Below are 8686 nucleotides of genomic sequence, written 5' to 3' on the forward strand. Positions count from 1 at the left end.
TCTTTGGCTTTGTCTTCATTTTTCTTTGAACTTTCTTCTTTTGATGATTCCCCTTCTTTGGGACCTTGCACCACAACTTCATTCTCACTAGCTCTCACAACTTCATCCTCAACTTGCTTCTTCGGTGCTTCATACCTTGTACCACTTCTCAAGTGAATGGCACTAACTGTTTCATGTCTAGGGGGATTACTTTGTGGTGGTAATTGCCCCTTTTGTCTTTGTGAGCTCGAAGATGCTAGTTGGGTCAATTGTGTTTCCAACATCTTGGTGTGAGCTAGAATGTTGTTGATGGTGGTGTCTTTTGCTTGGCTATCTTTTTGCATTTGGGTGAAAAATTCTTGTTGATTCTTTTGCATTTGAAGGACCGCTTTTTGGACATCAAAACTTTGGTCATTGTGGTGATTGTATGGATTTTGATTTTGGTAGCCTTGGTTTTGATTGAAAAAGGGTCTTTGATTTTGATTTCTCATGGGTGGTGGAGTGTATGTTGTTTGAGGGTTTTGAACATTTTGGCTTTTGTATGAGAGATTTGGATGGAACTTGGTGTTTTCATTGTAAAAATTTGAATAAGGGGTGCCACTTTTGTAAGCTTGGAAAGCATTGACTTGCTCGGTTGTTCCCCTACATTCACTTGAGTCATGACCCAAGGTTCCACAATTCTCACATATCCCGCTTGGGATTGATGAGGATGCCGTCATGGCATTGACATGATGCTTTGTTGATTTTGAGTTTTCCTCAAGTCTAGCCATAGCTTGTTCAAACTTCAAGTTGATTGTGTCAATGTGAGCACTAAGTTGAGCACCCAATTGAGTAACGGTGTCCACTTCATACTTTCCTCCTCTAGTAGCCTTGCGAGGCCTACTATATTGCGAATTATGGACCGCCATTTCCTCAATCTTGTTCCATGTTTGATTGTCATCAACTTCGGTGAACATTCCATTTGATCCCATATTGAGAATGTTCCTTGAATCTTCATATAAACCATTCCAAAATTGTTGCACTAAAAACCATTCGCTAAGTCCATGGTGAGGACATGAGCGACAAATACCTTTGAACCGCTCCCAAGCTTCATACAAAGATTCTTCATCCCTTTGCTTGAAACCCGTAATTTGAGCTCTTAGCATATTGGTCTTTTCCGGTGGGTAGAATTTTTTGTAGAAAGCTAGAGCTAGCTTCTTCCAAGAATCTATTCCAAGGGTGGCCTTATCAAGGCCCTTCAACCATTGCTTTGCGGTGCCGATTAACGAAAAAGGAAATAAGACCCATCTTATTTGGTCTTGAGTCACGCCCGTTTGAGAGATAGCTTCACAATAATCACAAAAGGTTTCCATATGAGAATGAGGGTCCTCACTAGGCATACCCCCGAATTGGCTCCTCTCAACTAGTTGGATGAAGGCGGACTTGGCAATAAAGTTTCCGGTAAGATGTTGTGGGGTAGGAGTACCATTTGGTAAATCCTCCTCGGTGGGTATAAAGTGTGACGAGAATTTAGGCATTGTAGGTGGATTTTGTGTGGTATTGTTTAATGGGTTCTCTTCTCCTTCTATTGCGAAAGGATTAACAAACTCACTAGTGGGTTGAACAACTTCACCAACACCTCCCAAATTCCTCCTAACAAGTCTCCTATTATTCGTCAAGGTTCTTTCGATTTCACGGTCAAAAGGTAACAGATCTCTTTGTAACCTTCTAGACATGCAAAATATCAAACAACTCGAAAACAATTAGAACAAACCTTGAGGAGTCTTACTTCCCCAAGGTGAAAAAGACACAACTAAAAACAATAAAAGAAATCTTAAATCAATTAAACACCGTCCCCGGCAACGGCGCCATTTTTGATCGGAGCCATTTGGTGTTCACAATTAAGCATATGTGGTCGTTGGTCAATGGTCGATACAAAACACAATTTATACTTCACAAACAACTCTACAATTAGTAAAGAGGCAAGTAAAGGTCGGATCCCAAGGGACGGGTATTGAAATGAAGATTCTATTGTAACTAGTGGTGTCTAGGGGTGTCACAAATTGGGTTGATGTAGAAGGTTACTAAACTAAAATAGCAATGAAAAATAAACTAACAAGGTGAATGAAATAAGGGTGTAAACAATTGATTAAAAGCACTAGGGTGTCATGGGTTCATAGGGGAATCATGGGATATGATCATACAAACATGTTCTCAAATTATAAGCAAGCAATTATTGTTGTGATGGATTGAGTTGGGTTATATCTTACAATCCTAGGAAAGTTTGGGTCCCGGGGCCGAATCTCTTGGATTGTACAACACCTACAAGTCGACTTAATCTTCCCTACTTAACACATGCATGGTCTAACAAGACTCGAGTTGGGTTATGTCTTACAAGTCAAGTTGAATGGATAGAAGATGATAGTAAATGCAAGGATTCATAGGCTTAGCATTTCATCAAATATAACATGTGCATGTATTAAGATCAAAACAAGCAAGCAAATAAGATATGAAAGCATATTAATTTAAGCATGAATCATTCCCCATGTTGGTTTCCCTAATCACCCATTAAACCCTAGCTAAGAGACTACTCACTCATTATCATATTGATCATGCTAGAAAGGTTGTCAATCATACTAACATAATGAAACATGATGAATAAATGAAAGTAATTAGCAATAATTAAAAAGGGATTAAGAGATTATACCTACTAATGATTCCAATAATAAAGCAAGAATAATAGAAGTACTTGAATCCTAGATTGAGAGGTTGTCAATCTCCCAATAATAACCCAAATAATCTTCAATTACCCAAAATAAAGTAAGAACAAGAGAGAGATTAAAGAACTAAAACTTGGATTAAAACTTGATTAATATTTGATTACAATATTGAAGAGAGATTTGATTGATATTAACTACTCTAATTATTGATAAGAAGAACATGCTCCTCTAATTAGACTAATGGGGTATTTATAGTGAAAATTAGGGAGGATGCATTAGGGTTAACTAAGGGCTAAACTAGTAATTACACTTTTTAAGTTGAGCAAGGAGCCTCCGGGATTATCCGAGAGAAGGGCTTCTCCATTTCGTAGCTTGAAGAACGAAATCGTCTTTGTCTTGTGATCCGTGCGGCGGGGAGTCGGGACGGCCGGATCTGGGATGGACGATCCGAGCGGATCAAGGAACAAGACGCTCGGACTGGGCATGGGGAATCCGAGCGGATTCTGGTGAGGACGCTCGGACGGGCGAGGACGGACGGATTCTCTACAATCCGTTCGGATTGTAGTTCAAAGACTTTCCTTCTTCTTTTTCTTCCCTTTTCTTCATGAATTCCTTGGGGATTTCCTTGGGGACTCAAGGATCCTTTTCTCAACAATGCTCTTCTACTATGCTATGTACAAAGGCCTTCTAGTCTTGTCTCTCCTTGATGCTTGGTCATTGAATATGATCAATTTAGCCTTGTTTTGCCATGAAAATGCAAGATTCTTACTCCTTTCCTACCAAGGGATCAAAATCTCAAAGAATATGCAAAACAAAGAACTAAAGATAAGAAATGACCCAAATAGGCACTAAAAAGCATGGAAACAATGGTAATTCGGGGGCTAAATATGCGCCAATTATGGTCGCATCACTAACTCAACAGGTAAATGACATGTCTTACCATAAATCAATCGGTACGGTGACATCCCGATTGGCGTTTTAAACGCAGTTCTATAAGCCCATAAGACATCAGCTAATTTGAGACTCCAGTCTTTCCGTGATTTAGAAACAACTTTAGCTAAGACTTCTTTCAATTCTCTGTTAGAAACCTCAACCTGACCACTAGTTTGGGGATGATACCCCAAACCTCTACGATGTTGGACACCGAATTTAGTCAATAAAGCACTAAGTTGTTTCTCTTTAAAATGCATTCCCCCATCGCTAATGACAACCCGAGGGACACCAAAACGAGGAAAAATAATCTTTTTAAACAATTTAATCACGGCTTTTGCATCGCAATGGGGAGTAGCAATAGCTTCTACCCACTTGGATACATAATCTACAACTACGAGGATATATTTATTACCTTGATCGCTCGGAAAAGGTCCTTGATAATCGATGCCCCAGACATCGAAAATCTCGACCTCAAGAATGCCTACCTGTGGCATCTCATGTCTCTTGGAAATATTCCCGATCTTTGACAAGCATCGCATTCAAGAACAAAAATGCGACAATCGCATGCAAAGTTGGCCAATAGAAACCAGTTGAGTACCTTAGCTACGGTTCTGGACGGACCGTGATGACCACCATAAGCAGAAGAGTGGCAAGCCTCTAGGATATCCTTCACCTCCCACTGAGGCACGCATCTCCGGATGAGACCGTCTGCGCATTCCTTGAAAACATAAGGATCATCCCAAAAATATTGCCTAGCATCATAGGCAAACCGCTTCTTCTGCTGCCATGAAAGCTCAGGTGGTATCCTACCTCACACAAAAGTTAGCAAAATCAGCAAACCAAGGGGGTGGATAAGACCCTGAAGTAGTAATAGCTAACAAACTCTCATCAGGAAAGGAATCATTAATAGGCAAAGAATCCTCCCTTTCGTCACCAGACGAGATAAGTGGTCAGCTACCACATTCTCCGCTCCTTTCTTATCTTTGATCTCCAAATCAAACTCCTGCAAAAGGAGTATCCACCTCAAAAGCCTCGGCTTCGCATCTTTCTTAATAAAGAGAGTCTTCAACGCTGCATGGTCAGTGTAAACAATAACTTTAGAACCTAACAAATAAGACCGAAATTTGTCTAAAGCAAAAACAACACTAAAAACTCTTTCTCGGTGGTAAAATAATTGACTTGAGCCTCATCCATAGTTCGGCTCGCATAATATATGGCATTCAAAGCTTTATTCTTTCGCTTGTCCCCGAACCGCACCGATAGCATAATCGCGGCATCACACATGATCTCAAATGGGAGGTCCCAATCAGGTAATTTGAATGATTGGCGCAGAAACTAGGGCCTCCTTTAACCTGTTAAAAGCGACATGGCACTCATCAGTAAATTCAAAGACAGCATCCTTAAGAAGCAATTGTGTAAGTGGTTTAGCAATTTTTGAAAAATCCTTAATGAAACGCCGGTAGAAACCAGCGTGGCCTAGGAAACTCCTCACTCCTTTAACATTCACGGGAGGAGGTAATTGCTCAATCACCTGCACCTTTGCCTTGTCAACATGTATACCTTTATCAGAAATCAGATGCCCTAACACAACTCCCTCATTGACCATAAACTGACACTTTTCCCAGTTTAAAACAAGATTAACATCTATACAACGCTGCATGACTTTATCAAGGTTAGCTAAACAACGATCAAAGTCACTGCCATAAACTGAGAAATCATCCATGAACACTTCCATAATATTCTCTATATAATCAGAAAAAATCCCCATCATGCACCTTTGAAAGGTAGCAGGGGCATTACACAATCCGAAAGGCATTCTACGATAAGCAAAAACACCCTGTGGACAGGTAAAAGTAGTCTTACTCTGATCGTCCGGATGAATAGGGATCTGAAAGAACCCTGAATATCCGTCTAGAAAACAGAAAAATTTGTTAGAAGCAAGTCTTTCAGTCATTTGGTCAACAAAAGGGAGGGGGAAATGGTCTTTCTTAGTGGCGGCATTTAACTGTCTATAATCAATGCACATCCGCCACCCTGTCACTACTCGAGTTGGTATTAATTCATTTTTATCATTTTTAACCACGGTAGTCCCTCCTTTCTTCGGGACTACCTGAACTGGGCTAACCCACTTGGAGTTGCCAACTGTATAAATAATACCTGCGTCAAGTAGTTTCATCACCTCAGCCATAACAACTTCCTGCATCTTTGGGTTCAACTTGCGTTGACCCTGTCTATAAGGCTTGTGGCCTTCTTCCAACTCTATCCTGTGCATACAGACATTAGGGCTGATGCCCTTAATGTCATCCAAAGAGTAACCCAAAGCCTTCCTGTTTTTCTTAAGTACACACATCAAAGCAAATAGCTGGTCATCATTAAGCTTAGAGCTAACAATAGCTGGGTACTGCTCCGTATCATCTAGAAAAACATACTTAAGATTAGGGGGAAGTGGCTTACGCTCCGCACCTTTACCTCTACAAAGATAGACAGAATCAGCTTCAATGGTGTAGCAAGTGTTCACCAAGTTATCGTTGGCCAGGCTCAAGAGCATCTCATCTTCTTCCTCATTGAGCTCGTAGCTCTCCATTGAGGCAACCAAAGCGTCGGCTCCTCGATTCTCCACTCAGTATTACCCGCACACTCATCTAGATGGGTTAGATCAGCTAAGGGATCCTTGGCTAAGGATTCCCTCCAATTACAAGTAACAATCCTGTCAACAACATCAATAGAGTAACACGTATCCTCATCAGCAGGTTCAGTTGCCTTGTGAGCAAGACTGAACTCAATGGTGTCATCCCCTACCTCTAAGGTGATGGTTCCGCGTTTGACATCTATCACAGCCCCAGCTGTATGTAAGAACGGTCTGCCTAAAATGATAGGTATCTGACTATCCTCTGCAATGTCCAAAACAACGAAATCGACAGGAATAAAAAACTTACCCACTCAAACGGGTACATCCTCTAGGACACCTATAGGTCTCTGAGTCGATCTATTTGCCATTTGAACGGTAATATCGGTCACCTTAAGTCTACCAATGTTTAGCCTTTCGCAAACAGAATACGGCATGACACTAACACTGGCCCCTAAGTCACAAAGGGCCTTTCCAATTACGTGGTTACCTATGGTGCAAGGAATTGAAAAACTACCCGGGTCCTTTAATTTAGGTGGCACATTAACTTGTGAAAGAACATTACATTCTTCCACAAACGCTACATTACCATCATCACGAAAATTTCTCTTACGATTCAAAATATCTTTCATAAATTTAGCGTAAGAGGGTACCTGGGTAATTAAATCAGTGAAAGGAACTGTTACCTCGAGATTATGGACCATCTCCAGAAACTTACCGAACTTACGCTCCAGCTTGGTGGCCTTCAAACGTTCCGGATACGGGACTGCAACACTGGCCGTAGGATCAGTAACCTTCGGCTTCCGTAGGTTTAAAACCCCCGTCAAATCATCAATGAGTGATGGATCATGCAAACTAGTTGACGGATTTGCATCCTGCTCCGGAGATCCAGTCGATCGACTGGTATGGGTGGTCGATCGACCAAGTGGGCTGGGAGTGAACAGTTCCTGACCAGAATTAACGTCATTAGGTATTTCAGTCGATCGACTGAGGATGTTTGTCGATCGACTGGATGTGCTAGGAGTGAATAGTTTCTGACCAGAAACTATTTTGTCTGACAATTCAGTCGATCGACAGGGAATGTTGGTCGATCGACCGGAATTACTGGCATTCAGACTCGTTGTTGCATCAGAATTCAAACGAGCTTCTTCACCATTTCCTGAGTCTTCCTTTGGCTTGTCGGGACTTTCATAAGAAAGGCCACTTCTGAGATTTATGGCATTGATCGTCTCAACCGCCCCTTCACATTTAATTGAAGAATTAGCGGCTTGCTTAGCCTCCATATTCTCCAATTGTTTAACAAAATTACGTGAGGACTCAATCCCGGCTGCTTCCATATTCGCCACTTGAACCAAAAGGAGTTGGACCATCTCTCCCAACTTCTCGATCTCATCAGAGTTTTGAATAGGAACTTCGACTTTCCCTTTTGAAGCTTCAGAAGTCTCGAGTTTCTCGAGACGGGTAGAAATGGAAGTTATAAGTGACACAACAGCAGTCATGTCTTCACCTTGCTTTCGTGACTTACCACGTGAACTTCCAAATTCAGCTTTATGGACTGCCATCTCCTCAATGGTGTTCCAACCTTTACTTTGACCGGTGTTATTTTGGAACCTACCATTAGCAGCTGCATCCAAAATGACTTTGTAATCATCATATAAAGCATTGTAAAAGAGATTGCAAAGATACCATTGCTGGAAGCCATGATGAGGGACAGCTCGGACCAAACTTTTGAAACGTCCCCATGCTTCACAAAAATCTTCGTCGGCTCCTTGCTGAAAACTCGTGATTTTACTCTTCAAGGCATCAGTCTTCGAAGGTGGGAAGTACTTCTTGTAGAAGGCTAGTGCTAAAGATGTCCAATCAACGACTCCAGCTACTACTCTATCGAGGTAGCGGTACCAATCTCGCGCCGAATCCTTCAAGGAGTATAAGAACATGAACCCCTTTACTTCATCTTGAGTTACCCCCTCCGGTATAGGTATTGAACAGCAATAGTCCGTGAAAATTTCCATATGTTTCAAGGGGTCTTCATCTGGTAGACCATGAACCGATTCCGTTCCACTAAATCAATGTAAGAGGAACGAAACTCGAATTTACCGGTAGAAGGGGTAGGTAACTGTTGCCCCTTTGGAAGGTGGTGCTCCTTTGGCTGAAAGTTATCATATATCGTAGCCATAGCTTCCAAAATGAGAGTACTCAAGTCTTCCTCTCAAAAACCTGTCCTCTAACTGTGCAAAAGCAAAACTAGAAGCAAAGGTAAGCAACGGCCTCAAGGAACAAAAGTTCCCTGAGACAAGAAAAATAAACTAAAATAAAGCAAACAGAATTACACCGTCGTCCCCGGCAACGGCGCCAAAATTTGATACCGTCGTTTAGTACCAAAATTAAATTTATAATTCCAAACTAAAACTATAGCTAGTGATAGTAAGGGTCGAACCACAGAGAGACA

The 8686-nt window shown here is 41.4% G+C and overlaps 2 non-coding genes across 2 annotated transcripts; both read left to right on the forward strand.

Annotated features, from left to right (window-relative positions):
- The first annotated feature begins 1017 nt into the window (after positions 1-1017).
- LOC141618189 (small nucleolar RNA R71) lies at positions 1018-1124 on the forward strand. Its single transcript, XR_012531327.1, has one exon. It is a non-coding gene; the product is annotated as a small nucleolar RNA R71 (small nucleolar RNA).
- Positions 1125-7932: 6808 nt separating this feature from the next.
- On the forward strand, positions 7933-8041 carry LOC141620282 (small nucleolar RNA R71). The gene has a single exon (XR_012531926.1). It is a non-coding gene; the product is annotated as a small nucleolar RNA R71 (small nucleolar RNA).
- The last annotated feature ends 645 nt before the right edge of the window (positions 8042-8686 follow it).

This window comes from Silene latifolia, chromosome 1, assembly GCF_048544455.1.
Source record: "Silene latifolia isolate original U9 population chromosome 1, ASM4854445v1, whole genome shotgun sequence".
Lineage (NCBI taxonomy): Eukaryota > Viridiplantae > Streptophyta > Magnoliopsida > Caryophyllales > Caryophyllaceae > Silene > Silene latifolia.